Here is a 16,420-nt window from a genome sequence, read left to right on the forward strand (position 1 = left end):
ATTACAGGGCTGTAAAGAGAAGCAAATTATGAAATTTGTAGGTAACTGGATGGAACTGGAAAAAATTATACCTAAGTTGTTCTGGTCCAGAAAGACAAATGCTGTGTGTTCTGCTGATTGGTAAATTCTAGCTTGGTACTTGTTGTTTTGCATGTTTAACCTGGAGTACACATGAAAACCAGAAAACTAGAAGTGGACCACTCAGGGAAGACATTTTAAAGGGGGGGGGGTGTAATAAAATAGAGGCAAAATGAAAGAGAGGAAATATTGAGGGTGGAGAGGTTGAGCATGACTAGGATGGGGTATGGGGAAGTGAGGTGTTGGTGGGAGGCTTGGTCCCTAAACAAGCTTCTTATTCAAATCTTGACTCCTTAAATGAATTTAATTAAAAATATTTGATATAATTACATATTTTTCCCCTCCCTCTTCTGTCTCTAAACCATGTCATACAGCCCTCTTTGCCCTTTTTCAAATGCATGGTCTATTTCCATCACTTGCAATATTACATGCATATATGTGTATACATATATATTCCCAAATATAACCAGCCCAGCTTGTATAGTGTTTCTTGTATGTATGTTTTTAAGGCTGACCATTTGGTACTGGACTACTAATTGGTGTGCTCCTCCCTTGGGAAGGCTCTCTCTCCCACTCTCAGCACTCCTTAGTTGCCTGTAGTTGTTTGTGTAGGGTTGAGGCCTCATGATCTTCCTGATCACTTTGGCATGTCTATTGGTGTTGTTCTTGTTCAGCTCATGTTGAGGCAGTCATGTGGATGAGTCTTTATGGGTGTAACTTCTCATGGGCATTTAATTTTTAAAATGTCATTGTTTTAAGTAAAGTTTGATGTGTAAATTGTAGTTGATATAGCTGGGCATGCTTATTGAGACCCAACAGTGGAAGGTATTGAGTGTAATGTATAGAGGTTTGGATTTTATTCAGAAGGAGGCAGAGAATAATTTTTTTTTTCTGAGGAGATTGCTCAGTGTTATAGCTCAGAAACATTACTCTGGAGGTTGTCATAAGATAAATTACATATTTTTTTTTGGGGGGGGTGGAAGAGCCATTTTAGAAAGGAGACTGCACAGAAAAATAGCAGCAGAAGGGACAGCTGAAGACCTGAGATGTAGTGAGTGGGAGGAGTGGGATGGACTAGAGAAGGCGGACTTGAGAGCCACTTAGAAGGTATGCTAAGGCAGTGAGTTTGCCTTGGAGGTTTACTTGATTCTGTCTCTACTCCACTGACACTTGGCTTTTTAAGGTAGAGAAGTCACCTTCCTGTCCTTATAGTTGATGAACACTATCCAGAGACCTGCTTTCTAGCTACTATTTGTAGCAGCTCTTGTTTGATTCTATTGTGGTGCAGTTCTCTTTCTACATTTCTTCCATCTCTCTGGCTCTTTGTAAACTCCTTTTCCTTTTACAGTCTGTATTTTTCTTTTTGTAGCTTAGCTGGGAACATAACTTAGTGGTGGAGTGTCTGCTGCTGATTAAGTTCCTCATACCATAAACAAACCCGTTTCTTGGAGTTGGAGAGATGGCTCGTTTCATAGAGTACTTGCAGAGCAAGTATGAGGACCTGGGTTTGGGCCCCCACACTCATGTAAAAGCCAGGCATAGAAGTGGGTGGGCACTTGTAATCTCAGTAAAGCCAGGCATAGAAGCAGGCACTTGTAATTCCAGTACTGGGTAGGTAGAGACCAGAAAATCTCTGAAACTAATTGGAAGATCTTGGTTCACTGAGAGATCTTGTCTCAAAAATTAAGGTTGGAAGTGATTATGGAAGAAACCCAGTGTCAATCTCTGGCTTCCACACACATGTGCATACAGGGACATGTGCACCTTGATGCAGTACACACATCAACCTGTACACGCACACACACACACACACACAGGAAGTTACTCATACCTTTATCTCAGGTCCTTATTTCCTCATAGCCTTCAGTGAGTGATCTCATCTTTGGTTGCTTTAGAGGCTACAGGCATCTTCATTATCTGTACTTGCAGGCCAGACCCAGGATATGCACGTCTCAGGATGTGCACAAAATTCTTTAACCTGCCTTTTTACTTTAAATCTATGCCAGGAGTCACTAAACCATGGCCCAGTGTTCAAACCTGGCCCTTCAATGGTTGTGTATAATAATTATTTAAAAGGTATATTTTAAAAGGTTGTAAAATCAAACAATTAAAAAAGAAAGCACAAGACTCACAAAACCTAAAATACTTATTATGTAGATCTTTGCTGAACAAATTGGCAGATCTTGATGTATATTATCTCTTGAGTGTGTGGATAATATTTAATTACACTGACAGATAGTTAATATTCACTATTAATGATAACTATATCCTAAAACTTTCAGTGACAGTTGTTGAACATTTTTCTCCTGGGGAAACCTCCGATTTCAACATTTGTGCATCTATCAATGTAGCTGTAGTTTTGTGTTTCTACTAAAGCATATTATTTAACATATATTGTTGTTTCATTAATATTGAACTCACAGCCAAATCTACCATATAAACCTGATCAAAGCTTATCTGGTACATGTAGTTAAAATTTTTGTTTCTGTTCCCAATTCTAAGAAAGGGCAAAGTGTCCACATTTTGGTCTTCGTTCTTCTTGAGTTTCATGTGTTTTGCAAATTGTATCTTGTATCTTGGGTATGCTAGGTTTCTGGGCTAATATCCACTTATCAGTGAGTATATATCATGTGAGTTCTTTTGTGATTGGGTTACCTCACTCAGGATGATGCCCTCTAGGTCCATCCATTTGCCTAGGAATTTCATAAATTCATTCTTTTTAATAGCTGAGTAGTACTCCATTGTACATTTTCTGTATCCATCCCTTTGTTGCGGGACATGTGGGTTCTTTCCAGCTTCTGGCTATTATAAATAAGGCTGCTATGAACACAGTGGAGCATGTGTCCTTCTTACCGATTGGAACATCTTCTGGATATATGCCCAGGAGAGGTATTGCGGGGGAGTTACAGAGACAAAGTTTGGAGCTGAGACGAAAGGATGGACCATCTAGAGACTGCCATCCCATAATCAGCCTCCAAACGCTGACACCATTGTATACACTAGCAAGATTTTGCTGAAAAGACCCAGATATAGCTGTCTCTTGTGAGGCTATGCCGGGGCCTAGCAAACACAGAAATGGATGCTCACAGTCAGCTATTGGATGGATCACAGGGCCCCCAATGGAGGAGCTAGAGAAAGTACCCAAAGAGCTAAAGGGGTCTGAAATGCTATAGGTGGAACAACAATATGAACTAACTAGTACCCCCCTGGAGCTCGTGTCTCTAGCTGCATATGTATCAGAAGATGGCCTAGTCAACCAGTATTGGAAAGAGAGGCCCATTGGTCTTGCAAACTTTATACGACTCAGTATGGGGGAACGCCAGGGCCAGGAAGTGGGAGTGGGTGGGTAGGGGAGTGGGGTGGGGGAGGATATGGGGGACTTTTGGGATAGCATTGGAAATGTAAATGAAGAAAATACCTAATAAATAAAAAAATTGTTTCTGAGTTTTCTATTCTTTTTGGTGTTATTCTCTTTGAAGTTAAAAAGTATGTTGATTTGGGGCTTGAGAAATGACTCAGAAGTTAATAGCAGTTGTTGCTCTTGCACCCACATGGCAGTGCACATCCATCTGTAACCCTGCTTCCATGGTATCTGATGCTCTCTTGTAACCTCTATGGTCATCAGGAATGCATGTGGTCCATACACATACATGTCAGACAAAACACTCAAACACATAAAACAAAATAAATAACTCTTAAAAAGTATATTGCTTTATCAGTTCTATCATCTTGTATTTGTATGTGTGTGTTCTTTGGATTTTCCATATGTTAAATCTATTATCTCTTATCTCAGAATAAAGATAACTTTACATTTATATATCTAGTCTATGTCAGAGTACTGGATGTCTTTTTATTTCTTTGTTTAGAATTTCAAATACAAATCATAGTATAGCTCTATTTGGGCAGTGGCTTATTCTTTTAGACCAGTTCAGGTAAAGGTCCTGTTACTCTCGCTTTATTGGACAGGTCTTGTAATCATAGGTCTCATAGATGACCCAACCCAAACGGCTTTGGGTAGAGGTCATATGGTCTGTGAAAACTAGGAATTGTTATTCCTTTTGGAAACTAGTGAGAGGGCCCTAATGGTCTCCAATCACCTTCTTGGTCATTCCTTTCTAGTGTTAAAGAATAGTGTATGTGTTCCAAATGGCTCTGTTCTGTTCCCCCTGAAGTGGCTGACTGTACTCCTAGTTCACACCTGTTCTAACTTGTCTCACCATTGAAATGTGACTTATCAATACCCTTACTACTGTTTCTGAACAACTTCCACTTTTTGAAATATGGGTAGGTTGATAATTTCCCAAATGTGGTGGTTGGAATAAAAATGCCCCCCCCCCCCCACCAAAGCTTCTATATTTGGAATGGTTAGTCACTGGGGAATGGTACTATTTGAAAGGATTAAAAGGCTTTGTTGGAGGAAGTGTGCCACTGAGGGTGGGCATTGAAAGTTCAAAGCCCATGCCGAGCCCAGAGTCTTTGTCTTTGCCTATGGCTCAGGATGTAGAACTTTCAGGTACTTCTCCAGCACCATGCCATCATGCCTGTCTGTGTCCTGCTATGCTTCCTGACATAATGATAATGGACTAACCTTTGAAATTGTAGGCACATCCCTAATTAAATTATTATTATTTTAAAATAAGAGTTACCTTGGTCATGATGTCTGTACTGGCTAGTTTTGTGTCAACTTGACACAGCTGGAGTTATCACAGAGAAAGGAGCTTCAGTTGAGGAAATGCCTCCATGAGATCCAACTGTAAGGCATTTCCTCAATTAGGGATCAAGAGGGAAAAGGCCCCTTGTGGGTGGGACCATCTCTGGGCTGGTAGTCTTGGTTCTATAAGAGAGCAGGCTGAGCAAGCCAGGAGAAGCAAGCCAGTAAAAAACATCCCTCCATGGCCTCTGCATCAGCTCCTGCTTTTTGACCTGCTTGAGTTCCAGTACTGACTTCCTTTGGTGATGAACAGCAACATGGAAGTGTAAGCTGAATAAACCCTTTCCTCCCCAACTTGCTTCTTGGTCATGATGTTTGCGCAGGAATAGAAACCCTAACTAAGACAATGTCTCTTCACAGCAATGGAACAGTGACTAAGACATCGAATCTTCAAGTTCTAGTTTGCTTAATAATGTCATCTTTCAGGCATTTCTCCTTTTTGTTTCTCTCTTCAGACTTTAATATAAATAGAATTGGGAACCAAATTATTTTTTCAACAATTTACTTAGAAGTGTTGTTAGCTGGGTGCCCACATGGGAAAATCTACCTTCTATAAGACACTAAGACATGAATACAATTCAGATACGTTATTTGCCATATTATAGAAAGGAACATCTTTTACACCTCTGACCGTAACCTTCCCATTTCCATCGAGACCTGCAATGTTTCTATTATCATTGTGTTCATAATTGATTAGGTATTTTCTAAGAAGAGAAAATCTTTCTCTAGGACTCTCTTTTCTTTCTGATCATGGCGATGTCAGGTTTTAATTGAATGCGCCTTCAATCCTTCCAGCCTCTACTTACTATGCATTTTAAGTATTTATTATAGCAGCATGTCTGCTTCTTGATACCATTTTTTTTGTTTTGGTTCAGTGTGGCTTATAAACAGAAATTTATTTCTTGCAAATCTGAAGACGTCCAAGAGTGGAATGGCATTGTGATCAGGTTCTGGTGAAGCCCCCTATGCTGAAATGCACACTACTAACTTCTCATTGTGTCTTACATGAGAACACACACGCGTTCTCTCTATGCTTACATCACTCTCTTCTAAGAATGGGGCTAGAGACACTGCTTCAGCATATTTTAAACAGCAAAACAACCAAACAAAAGCATAAAGTCTCCCAAATGTGGCATTAACAGATAGGGAAACAACACTTGTTTATAACAAGAGAACCCTAAACAAGAATGCAGTATGACCCTTGGGCTTTAGTTATAGCATTGATTTTTTTTTTGGAGGAGGGGCATGAGTTTGTATCTTACAAATTAGAATTTATTTATTAATTGTAATGGCTGTTTTGGTAGTGTATTTGGAGTTTTCTAAATACATAAACATAGAATATGTAGATATGTTGAGTTCTAATTTTTTGTGAATGTTTTAAATTCTTTTTTCTTGCCTAATTACTTTGGCTAGTTTCACTTACTAAGGGAACTAGAAGGAAGAGTCATCCTCCTGTGTCACTCCTGATTTTAATGAGATGCTTTCGACGTATTTTTCAATTTTTATTATTTTATTTATTTATATTCCCATCATTGTCCCCCACCTTAGTCCCCCTCTCACAGTTCCTCATCCTATTTCTCTTCCCCTTGCCTCAGAGAGGGTAGCCCTCCCCTACCACACCTCCCCTTCCCTGAGGCCTCAAGTTTCTCAAGAATTAAGTGAATCTTCTCGCACTAAGGCCTGACCAGCAGACCTTTGCTGTATTTGTGCCAGACCTTGGACTGGCCAGTGTATGCTCCTGGCTGTTGGCTCAGTCTCTGGGAGCTCCCTGGGGTCTGGGTAAGTTGAGACTGCTGGCCTTCTTGTGGGATTGATCTCCACTTCATCTTCTTCAATCCTTCCCCTAATCAAACATAGGGGTCTTCAACTTCAGTTCAACAGTTGGATGTAAGTATCTGCTTCTGGCTCAGTCAGCTGCTGGTAGGGACTGTCAGGGGCCAGCCATGTCAGGCTCCCTTCTGTAAACACGTCATAGCATCAGTAATAGTGTCAGGCTTTGGTGCTCTCCCATTAGATGGGTCCCATGCTGGGCTTGTCATTGCTTTTCCTTCAGTCTCTTCTCCATTTTTGTCCTTGTAGTTCTTTTAGACAGGATCACTTCTGGGTCAGAAATTTTGACTGTGGGTTAGTAATGCTGACCCTGTGCTTGGGGCCCTGTCTATCTACTGGAGGTGGACCATTCAAGTTCCCTCTCCTCAATGTTGAGCATTTTGGCTAAGGTCACCCCCAATGGGTCCTTAGAGTCTCTCACCTCCCAGGTCTCGATACTTTTGAGAGGGTCCCTCCTCATGCTGCTTATCTCCATTCATTCTTTTGGTCCTCTTGGCTTCTTTCCTGTCCCCGCTCAATACCTGATCCTATTCCCCCTTTCTCTTCCCCCTCCCCTCTCCCACCAGGTCCCTCCCTCCCTTTGCCTCCTGTGATTATTTTGTTCCCTCTTCTAAGTGGAATTGAAACAACCTCACTTGGACCTTTCTACTTGTTACACTTCTTACAGCCTGGGTTATATCCTAGTATCCTGTACTTTTTGGCTAATATCCACTAGTCAGTGAGTACATACCATGTACGTCTTTTTGGGTCTGAGTTACCTCAGTCAGGATGATATTTTATAGTTCCATCCATTTTCCTGCAAAATTCATGATGTCCTCACTCTTAATCGCTGAGTAGTATTCCATTGTGTAAATGAACCACATTTTCTGTATCCATTCTTCCATTGTGGTACATTTGAGTTGTTTCCAGTTTCTGGCTATCACAAATAAGGCTGCTATGAGCATAGTGGAGCATGTGCCTCTGTAGCATGGTGGGGCATTTGCTTGGGTATGGAATAGTATAGCTTGGTCTTCAGGTAGATCTATTTTCAATTTTCTGAGGAACCTTCAGATTGATTTCCAGAGTTTGCAATCCCACCAACAATGGAGTGTTCCTCTTTCTCCACATCCTTGCCAATATGTGCAGTCACCCGAGTTTTTGATCTTACCCATTCTGATTGGTGTAAGGTGGGTCATTTTGATTTGCATTTCCCTGATGACTAAGGACTTTGAACATTTTTTTAAAGTGCTTCTTGGCTATTCGAGATCCTTCTGCTGTGAATTCTCTGTCTAGCTCTGTACTCCACTTTAAAGTTGGCTTATTTGGAGGTTAACTTCTTGAGTTCTTTATATATTTTGGATATTACCCCTCTGTTGGATGGAGAGTTAGTGAGGATTTTTTCCCAAACTGTAGGTTGCTGATTGTTGGTGTCTTTTGCCTTACAGAAGCTTTTCAGTTTTATGAGGTCCCATTTATCGATTGTTGATCTTAGAGCCTGGGCCATTAGAAAATTTGCCTTGTGTCAATGAGTTTGAGGCTCTTTCCCACTTTCTCTTCTATTAGATTCAGTGTATCTGGCTTTATGTTGAGGTCCTTGATCCACTTGGATTTGAGCTTTGTACAAGGTAATAAATATGGATCTATTTTCATTTTCCTACATACAGACTGCTAGTTAGACCAGCACTATTTATTGAAGATAATTTTCCCCCACCGTATATTTTTGGCTTCTTTGTCAAAAGTCAAGTGTCCATAGGTGCGTGGTGATAAATGATAAGTTTTGCCAGTTAAAATTTCTTTAAGTCATGTTGTTTTTATTTTTCATTCATTTATTGTGATTTACTTCCTTATTTATATTGAAATATTTATGTTCTAGAAATGAAATTTATTTGATCTCAGCGAATAATTACTGACTATGCTGCTGAATTTAGTTTGTCTACACCTCACTGAAGACTGTAGGTTTTTGATATAACCCACTAGAAACTTGTAAGAAATTTTCTTTCTTGGTGCTCATTAAACAAAGCTGCTTATGATGGAGGTCCTATTTATGGCAAGCCTTGGAACACTAAGCAACTGCTGCACCTGACTATTATCATATTATCTGTGGTTACCGTAACTATTAGATGCCTTGAGTATTTCTAGAAATAATCATAACTTGGAGGTTTTAAACTTTCAGTCACATCCCAGTCATACAACTGTCTCCGTGGAGTCACTAAAAATGATTTTATTTCTTGTATATTAATAAGACTTAAAATCATAAGGAAACTTAATTGTGCATATCATAGAGCTTCTCAAGTGAAGTGTACAATATGAATCTCTGTCTGTCTCTGTCTCTGTCTCTGTCTCTGTCTCTGTCTCTGTCTCTCTCTCTCTCTCTCTCTCTGTCTCTGTCTCTGAGTATGTAGGTCAGAGGTTGATATCTGGCGCTTTCCTCAGTCACTCTCCATCTATGTTTTTGAGACAAGGTCTGTCACTGAGCCTGCAGCTCCCTGATATAATTGTACTGGTTGGCTAGTAAGTATCTAGGATAAACTTGACAATCTCCTGAGCTATGCCATATCTGACTTTAAAAATGTGGGTACTGGCAATCGAACTCAGGTTCTCATGTTTGTATGGCAAGTATTTTATCAGCTGACCTATAACCCAGTCCTTGATATACTTGGGGAAAAGACCGTGATCCTTAGAATGGAGGCATTTGGGTACACTCAAATGATTGGAAACTTCAGTGATTATGGTTCTATGTAGCCATGGAAACAGTACCTGTCTGAGGAAGATGCTTGCTTGATACATATGTTTTAAGTTCATATCAATTGATTGGTTTGCAAAGTCCTGTTGTTTTTATTTTTCATTCATTTATTGTGATTTACTTCCTTATTTATATTGAATATATTGATGTTCTAGAAATGAAATTTATTTGATCTCAGCGAATAATTACTGACTATGCTGCTGAATTTAGTTTAGTTCTGAAGATCCACCAAATTTAGCCAACATTGCTGCCAGCTCGTATCAGTATGTTCCAGGATGAGAGCAATGCATGAGTCTGAGGAAGATAAATTGTTTTTCTTAAGCTTGAATGATATTGCTAGACAGTTTTGGAGGTATCCTGGAGACTATATGGGCAACATACTGTAAAACTGTCATCAAGCAAGATATTCTACAGAATTAGATTGGGTAACAAATATTCTGGATTTTGAATTTACCATCTAGGAGTAAATGTAACACTGTTTACTGGATCAGATGGTGATCTATGTTCAATAGACCAAGATCTCCTCTGGAATAACTCAAAGCAAATAATCCAGTGTTTCATGAACAAGAACACTAACTTGAGTGTGTTGTGAGTGGTCTGTATGAAATATCTTTGAGGTGAAGAGGAAAGTCCCTTAGTTAATCGAGGATAGTTAAGGGAGGAAGAACCACAGTCTTTACAAAGCAGTGTGAGGGTGACAGTGGTAGGTGCTGTCATTGACCGGATGCTCTGATCTTGACACGAAGTTCAGTGTCAATGTCAAGCTTCCAGAGACAGAGTGAAGAAAGTTAACCCTTTAGGTAGCAGGAAACACAACCTGAGCCTGGTTCTTTTCAATCAGCTCTAAGCGTTTGCCATTTATCCATGTTGCTAATGAATATCACTATCTCACTCATTTTTGTCGCTGTATAGCTTTCTGTTGTGTGAATCCAATACTATTTGTTTAGTAATTCTGTCATGGAGAGACCCTGGTACAGTGTGTAGAGCACAGGATATATAGTGTGTTTGAGGGGGATTAGTAACCGCTAGGTGCTTGTCTTATGTAAGTGCCCTAAAGTGGAATATTTTAGAAAATTATTATTATTTGCAGTAATGGGTGTGTAATCAGGACCTTTTGCATACATACCAGGCTAGTGCTCTATCACTAAACACCATGGCCTTTTAAAGTTGTGTGCAATTTAGCCACACTTCCAATAGATGGCAGCAACATCTCATAGGGGCCTAACCTTGTAGGCCTTTGTGACGATAGTTTCTTGATAAAATTATCTTAGATAGGATCATGTTTGTTGGGTTGTTAGGTGTGTTCACTATAGCTGTTTAGCTCCAGCATAAAAATCTGAGATCATGAGTAATAGATAATAGAATAATGATAATAGAATAATTTTCCACAGTAAACTAGGAAATTGAATTCAGGTCCTGTGATTTCTAACCATGCTATACCATTCACACACACACACACACACACACACACACACACACGTATGTATGTGTGTGTATGTATGTATGTATGTATGTATTTATTTCAAGGTCCTCTAAAACTTTTAAATGAACCTTTGTATTAGATTTATTAGAGAAGTCTGATGCAAGACTTTGGACCTATGTTGGGTTGAAGTTTTTGCTAGTTTCCATGGAAGAAATGTAAGCTGAAATAACATTTCAAATTCTGTTATGAGAACAAGATGTTTTACTTGTACCTCTGTATTTCTCTATGGGATTTGTTTCAAATATGCTCATTAAAACAGCAATGCTAAACAAGCATAAAATCAGATCATATTTTAAGCGAATCTACCAGAGAATTCAATCCAGTGTACATCATATGCTAGGGAGATAAATTTGAGTTCAATTTTATATTATTTTCTTCTACTTTGATTTATAAATTCTATGTGGAATTTGTCTGCATATATTATTTGGTTTTGTATTTTTCTTTAGCTTTTTATTGATTCATTTTGAACTTCAAACCATATATCTCAATCCCACTTATCTTTCCTGTCCCCTTGGATCCACCCTCTGTCCTTACAACCTCCTCCTCCATTCCTTTTTCCCCCTTTTTTATTGGATATTTTCTTTATTTACATTTCATATGGGGCAACTCTGTAGAAGGACCAGCACTGTCAATTAACCTGGACCCCTGAGATCTCTCAGACACTTGAGCCACCTACACATATACAGCCGGGTCTGGGTTCAGTCAGAGAAGATGCACATAACCCTCAAGAGACTGGAGGCCCCAGGGAGTTTAGAGATCTGGTGGGGTTGGGGGTTGGGGGCTAGGGGCATCCCCATGGAGACACAGGGTGGAGAGGAGGTATGGGATGTGGAACAGTCAGGGGGTGCACTGGAAGGGGGATAAAATCTGGAGTGTAAAAAAACGATTAAACAAGAAGAAGGAATTAAAAACAATAAACAACCCCCAAACAAATCATAAAAACATCTTATTGTGGAAGCTGCAATGTGTAAGAGTATGTCTCACAGTATTCTCTTTTGTCCACACATCTTTATTGCCAATATTCATTGAAATGAGTCATGGGTCTGGTTCAAGGCCTGTGGCTTCTGCTACACTATCAATAATGGATCCTCAAAGGAACTTCTCTCAAACTTTCTGTTGCTGCCCTGTGTTATGAAGATCCTGCACGTTTGGATCTGCAGGACATGCCCCTTCAAGTGCTCCAGCACTGGATGTTGGGGTGGGCCAACTCAAAGTCCTGGATCTGGGTCTGAGTGGAAGCTGAGTTCTTCAGCTAACCAGTTCTCCTGTGGCCACACCACCAGGGCCAACTCTCCTGCTTTGCTTAGGTGAGGGGTGGGGCCAGATCTTCCAAGTACTGCAGCCAGTAAGGGGAGGTGCCAGCTCAACAACTCTTATGCCTCAGGGACAGCTTTCCCACACTGACCAGTTGAGGGATGAGGCCAGTTATCCTGCATCCCTGCCTCCCAGGGGCGGCTCTAGTCTTCTGGGAAGTGAGGGCCAGGGCCAGCACTCCCAAGCCTGGTTTTGTATTTTTTTTAATGTGGCAAAAACTACATAAGATTAAATTAACCATAAACATGAGAACTCTCTAGAGAGAACCAACAGGATGTGTTTAGATAGATAGATAGATAGATAGATAGATAGATAGATAGATAGATAGATCGATTGATAGTACGCAGAGACAGGATTTCTTAGGGGAATTTCTACATGTAATTAAGGATGCCAATCTGTAGGGCAATGGGCTGCACACAGACAGCCTGGTCTCCAGTTGAGCATAGGTCTTGAACCCCAGTGGGACCCGGTGGGTGGTGATTTCCACCTACATGGGATGGAAGGCATTCGATCATGTCTCCTGGACCCCTGGCTCCTGTCAAAGTTACTGCCCCCACAGCCCCTACAGGAAAGGTGTGTGGCTATCAGTCACATAGGAGCAGTACCAAGCCTTCTGGTGGGGAATTGCAGGCTGGTATCCAGTCGAGCTGAGGTCTGAACCCCAATGGTCATAACTCACCTACATGACATGGTAGGCATTCCCTCATGCTCCTGGAACTCTGGCCCCTGCCTAAGGTACCACCTCCTACAGCCCCCACAAGAGAAGCATGGTCAGTAGTCATGTAAGCAATGGCCCAAGCTTCTGACCTTCAGGCTAAACTCCTCCCCAGTTACCTAGCAACAATGAAGACCATAAAAAGGGGTGCTCACATGCTCCACTATGTTCATAGCAGCCTTGTTTATAATAGCCAGAAGCTGGAAAAAACCCAGATGCCCCTCAACAGAGGAATGGATACAGAAAATGTGGTACATTTACACAATGGAATACTACTCAGCTATTAAAAAAATGAATTTATGAAATTCCTAGGCAAATGGATGGACCTGGAGGGTATCATTCTGAGTGAAGTAACCCAATCACAAAGGAACTCGCACAATATGTACTCATTGATAAGTGGATAATAGCCCAGAAACTTAGGATACCCAAGATATAAGATACAACTTGCCAAACGCATGAAATTCAAGAAGAACAAAGACCAAAGTGTGGACACTTTACCCTTTCTTAGAAATGGGAACAAAACACCCATAGAAGGAGTTACAGAGACAAAATTTGGAGCTGTGACGAAAGGATGGACCATCTAGTGACTGCCATATGCAGGGATCCATCCCATAATCAGCTTCCAAATGCTGACACCATTGCATACACTAGCAAGATTTCACTGAAAGGACCCAGTTATAGCTCTCTCTTGTGAGACTATGCCGGGGCCTAGCAAACACAGAAGTGGATGATCACAGTCAGCTATTGGATGGGTCACACGGCCCCTAATGGAGGAGCTAGAGAAATTACCCAAGGAGCTATAGGGAACTGCAACCCTATAGGTGGAACAACAATATGAACTAACCAGTACCCGGGAGCTCTTGTCTTTAGCTGCATATGTATCAAAAGATGGCCTAGTCGGCCATCACTGCAAAGAGAGACCCATTGGACTTGCAAACTTTATATGCCCCAGTACAGGGGAACGCCAGGGCCAAAAAGGGGGAGTGGGTGGGTAGGGGATTGGGGGTGGGTATGGGGGACCTTTGGGATAGCATTGAAAATGTAAATGAGGAAAATACCTAATAAAAAAAAAGGGGTGCTCAGCCCTCACCTCACTCTCTTGCTCTTTTGTCCTCTCATCTCTCACTTCTCTCTTCTCTTCCCTTTCTCTTTGTCTTCTTCTTTCCTCTCCTCTTTCTCTCTAGCCTTCTCTTTCTCCCTCCCTCCCCCCCACTCTCTCTCTTTCTCTTTCTACCTTCTCTCTTTCTGCCTGCATTTCTTTAATAAAGCTCTTAAACCATAGAGAGTCTCTACTCCTTCAAGTTCTGCTGCACACTCTAGTCAGTGTTGGGAACCTGTCTTCCCTTATCCCTCTCTCCTATACCCCTGGGGCTACAGGGTGTGGCCTTGGGGCCCCCAGGATGGGGGCTGCCCCTTCTCCACCCCGTGCCCCCCTCCTCCCGCAGCATGGGTCAGAGGCTTAGGTGCTCACCTGGTTCCATGTGGAAAGTGCCCCGGCAGCCCCCCAATGCCTGCTTCTGCCTGCCCAGAGCACAGGAACTCTAGCCAGACTTTAGGCCCCTTTTCCTTTCCTCCTCTTCCCCAGGGCTCTCCCCAGGGCCCCTGGGCCTCCCCCTTTATTTTGTTCCCAACAACTTCCCACATGCAAATAAGGTTTCCCCAAACTCTCAGTCCAAGGCAATGAGAGGTACCTGCTGTCGAACCCTGAATCACCCTCAAAACTATATAAATCCTATCCAGGGAATTAAAGGTGCAGGAGAACTACTCCTTCGTCTGAGTCTTTTGTTCTAAGAGCTGTATGCAACACTTGGGAAGAGATCTTTTCTCCTGAAGAGCCACCTGAGGTCCTGCCACACTCCTCACTGGATAGTTGGCTTCTTGTTGGCCCAGCTGGACCTGACTCAGTTCAGAGTTACCTGGTAGGCATGGCAGAGACTTTGTCTCCCTGCCTGCACTCACTTCCCTTCTCTGGAACCCTCACACCAGGCCTGGACAGAGATCTTCGTGGAAAACTTCTGGTACCTAAGCCCACACCAATCATTTCCATAAAAGGTTGTCCAAAAGGTTGGAGATCAGATAGTCAGTCTTGTGACTCAGTAGCAGTCTGAAGACCTCAGAACCAGGCAAATAAGTGATGTAACTCTCAGTGTGAGTGGAGGATTTGAGAACCTAAGAGCTAACCAGTATGAATTGCACAGTCCAAAGGAGGGAACACCTGGAGCTATGATGTTCAAGACTGGCAGAACAATGATACCAGCTCCAGGTAGAAGGGAGCTTTGAGTTTCTTCCATTTTTGTTCATCTGGACCCACAGCTGACCAGATGGTGCCTGCTTCTCATCCATACTCAGTTCCCAAATGGCAGTTGGACATTCTTACATACATACTGAGGGCAAGCACCTTACAAGCTACAGATGTTCTTTAATTTATTTAAATTAGCACCCAAAATTAGCAATGATATCATTTATACATTAAAATATTGTAAAGATTATTTATTATATATATACTAGTGTTTTGCCTGTGTGTATATACATATGTATGTATGCATGTATGTATATGTATGTATATGTATTTCTTTAAGGGAGTTATTCATGTCCTTCTTAAAGTCCTCTATCATCATCATGAGAAATGATTTAAATCTGGATCTTGCTTTTCTGGTGTGATGGTGTATCCAGGACTTGCTATGGTGGGAGAATTGGGTTTTGATGATGCCAAGTAACCTTGGTTTTTGTTGCTTATGTTCTTATGCTTGATTCCTGTCATCTGGTTACCTCTAGTGCTACCTGCCCTCACTATATCTGACTGGAGCCTGTCCTTTCTGTGATCCTGGCTGTGTCAGAACTCCTCAGAGTCCAGCTGTCTCTGTGATCTTGTGATTCTGGGATCCTGTGATCCTGAGATCCTGGGTGTGTCAGAGCTCCTGTGATCCTGTGATGCTGAGTGTGTTAGAGCCCCTGGGAGTGGCGCTTGGGTGTTGTGGGACTGGCTGTGGAGTTCTGCTCAGGTTCTTGACAAGGTCTGCTCCGGGCACTGGCCCAGACCAGAATGAATCTGTGCCACTGGTCAGGCAGGGTCCCTGTGTCCCTGAATCCTGCTGGTCCCAGTTACTCCTGGTGTTGGGACAGATGTTGTGTCTTCCTCATGTCTGATGCTATGATCCTGGGAGTGTTAGAGCACCCGGGAGTGGAGTTTCTTCTGGGCATTTGTTGGGCTGGCTGCAGAGTTCTTGCCCAAGGTCTTCTCAGGGCACCAGCCCAGACTGGAAGGAACCCATGCTACTGGTAAAGGTGGAGTTCCTGCGTGCCTGGGTCCTGCTGATCCAGAAATTATCTTTTAAACTACTCAGATCTTTATCCAATACCAAGAATCTTTCCTAGTGAGTTGGTTTCACTATCTCCATTTAACAATCTCTTTCAGGAGGCTGGTTTACTTCCATTCCTAAAAATAACTCTTGATCAAGAGCTTCTTTGCTTTTCAAGTTCTCATTTTGATCACAGTGATTTTTAGTTACTAAAATTTCTTCCCCAAATTAAGCCTATTAGAATCTCAGTAATCATATTCCTGCATAT

This window comes from Mus musculus, chromosome 19 (assembly GCF_000001635.26).
Source record: "Mus musculus strain C57BL/6J chromosome 19, GRCm38.p6 C57BL/6J".
Lineage (NCBI taxonomy): Eukaryota > Metazoa > Chordata > Mammalia > Rodentia > Muridae > Mus > Mus musculus.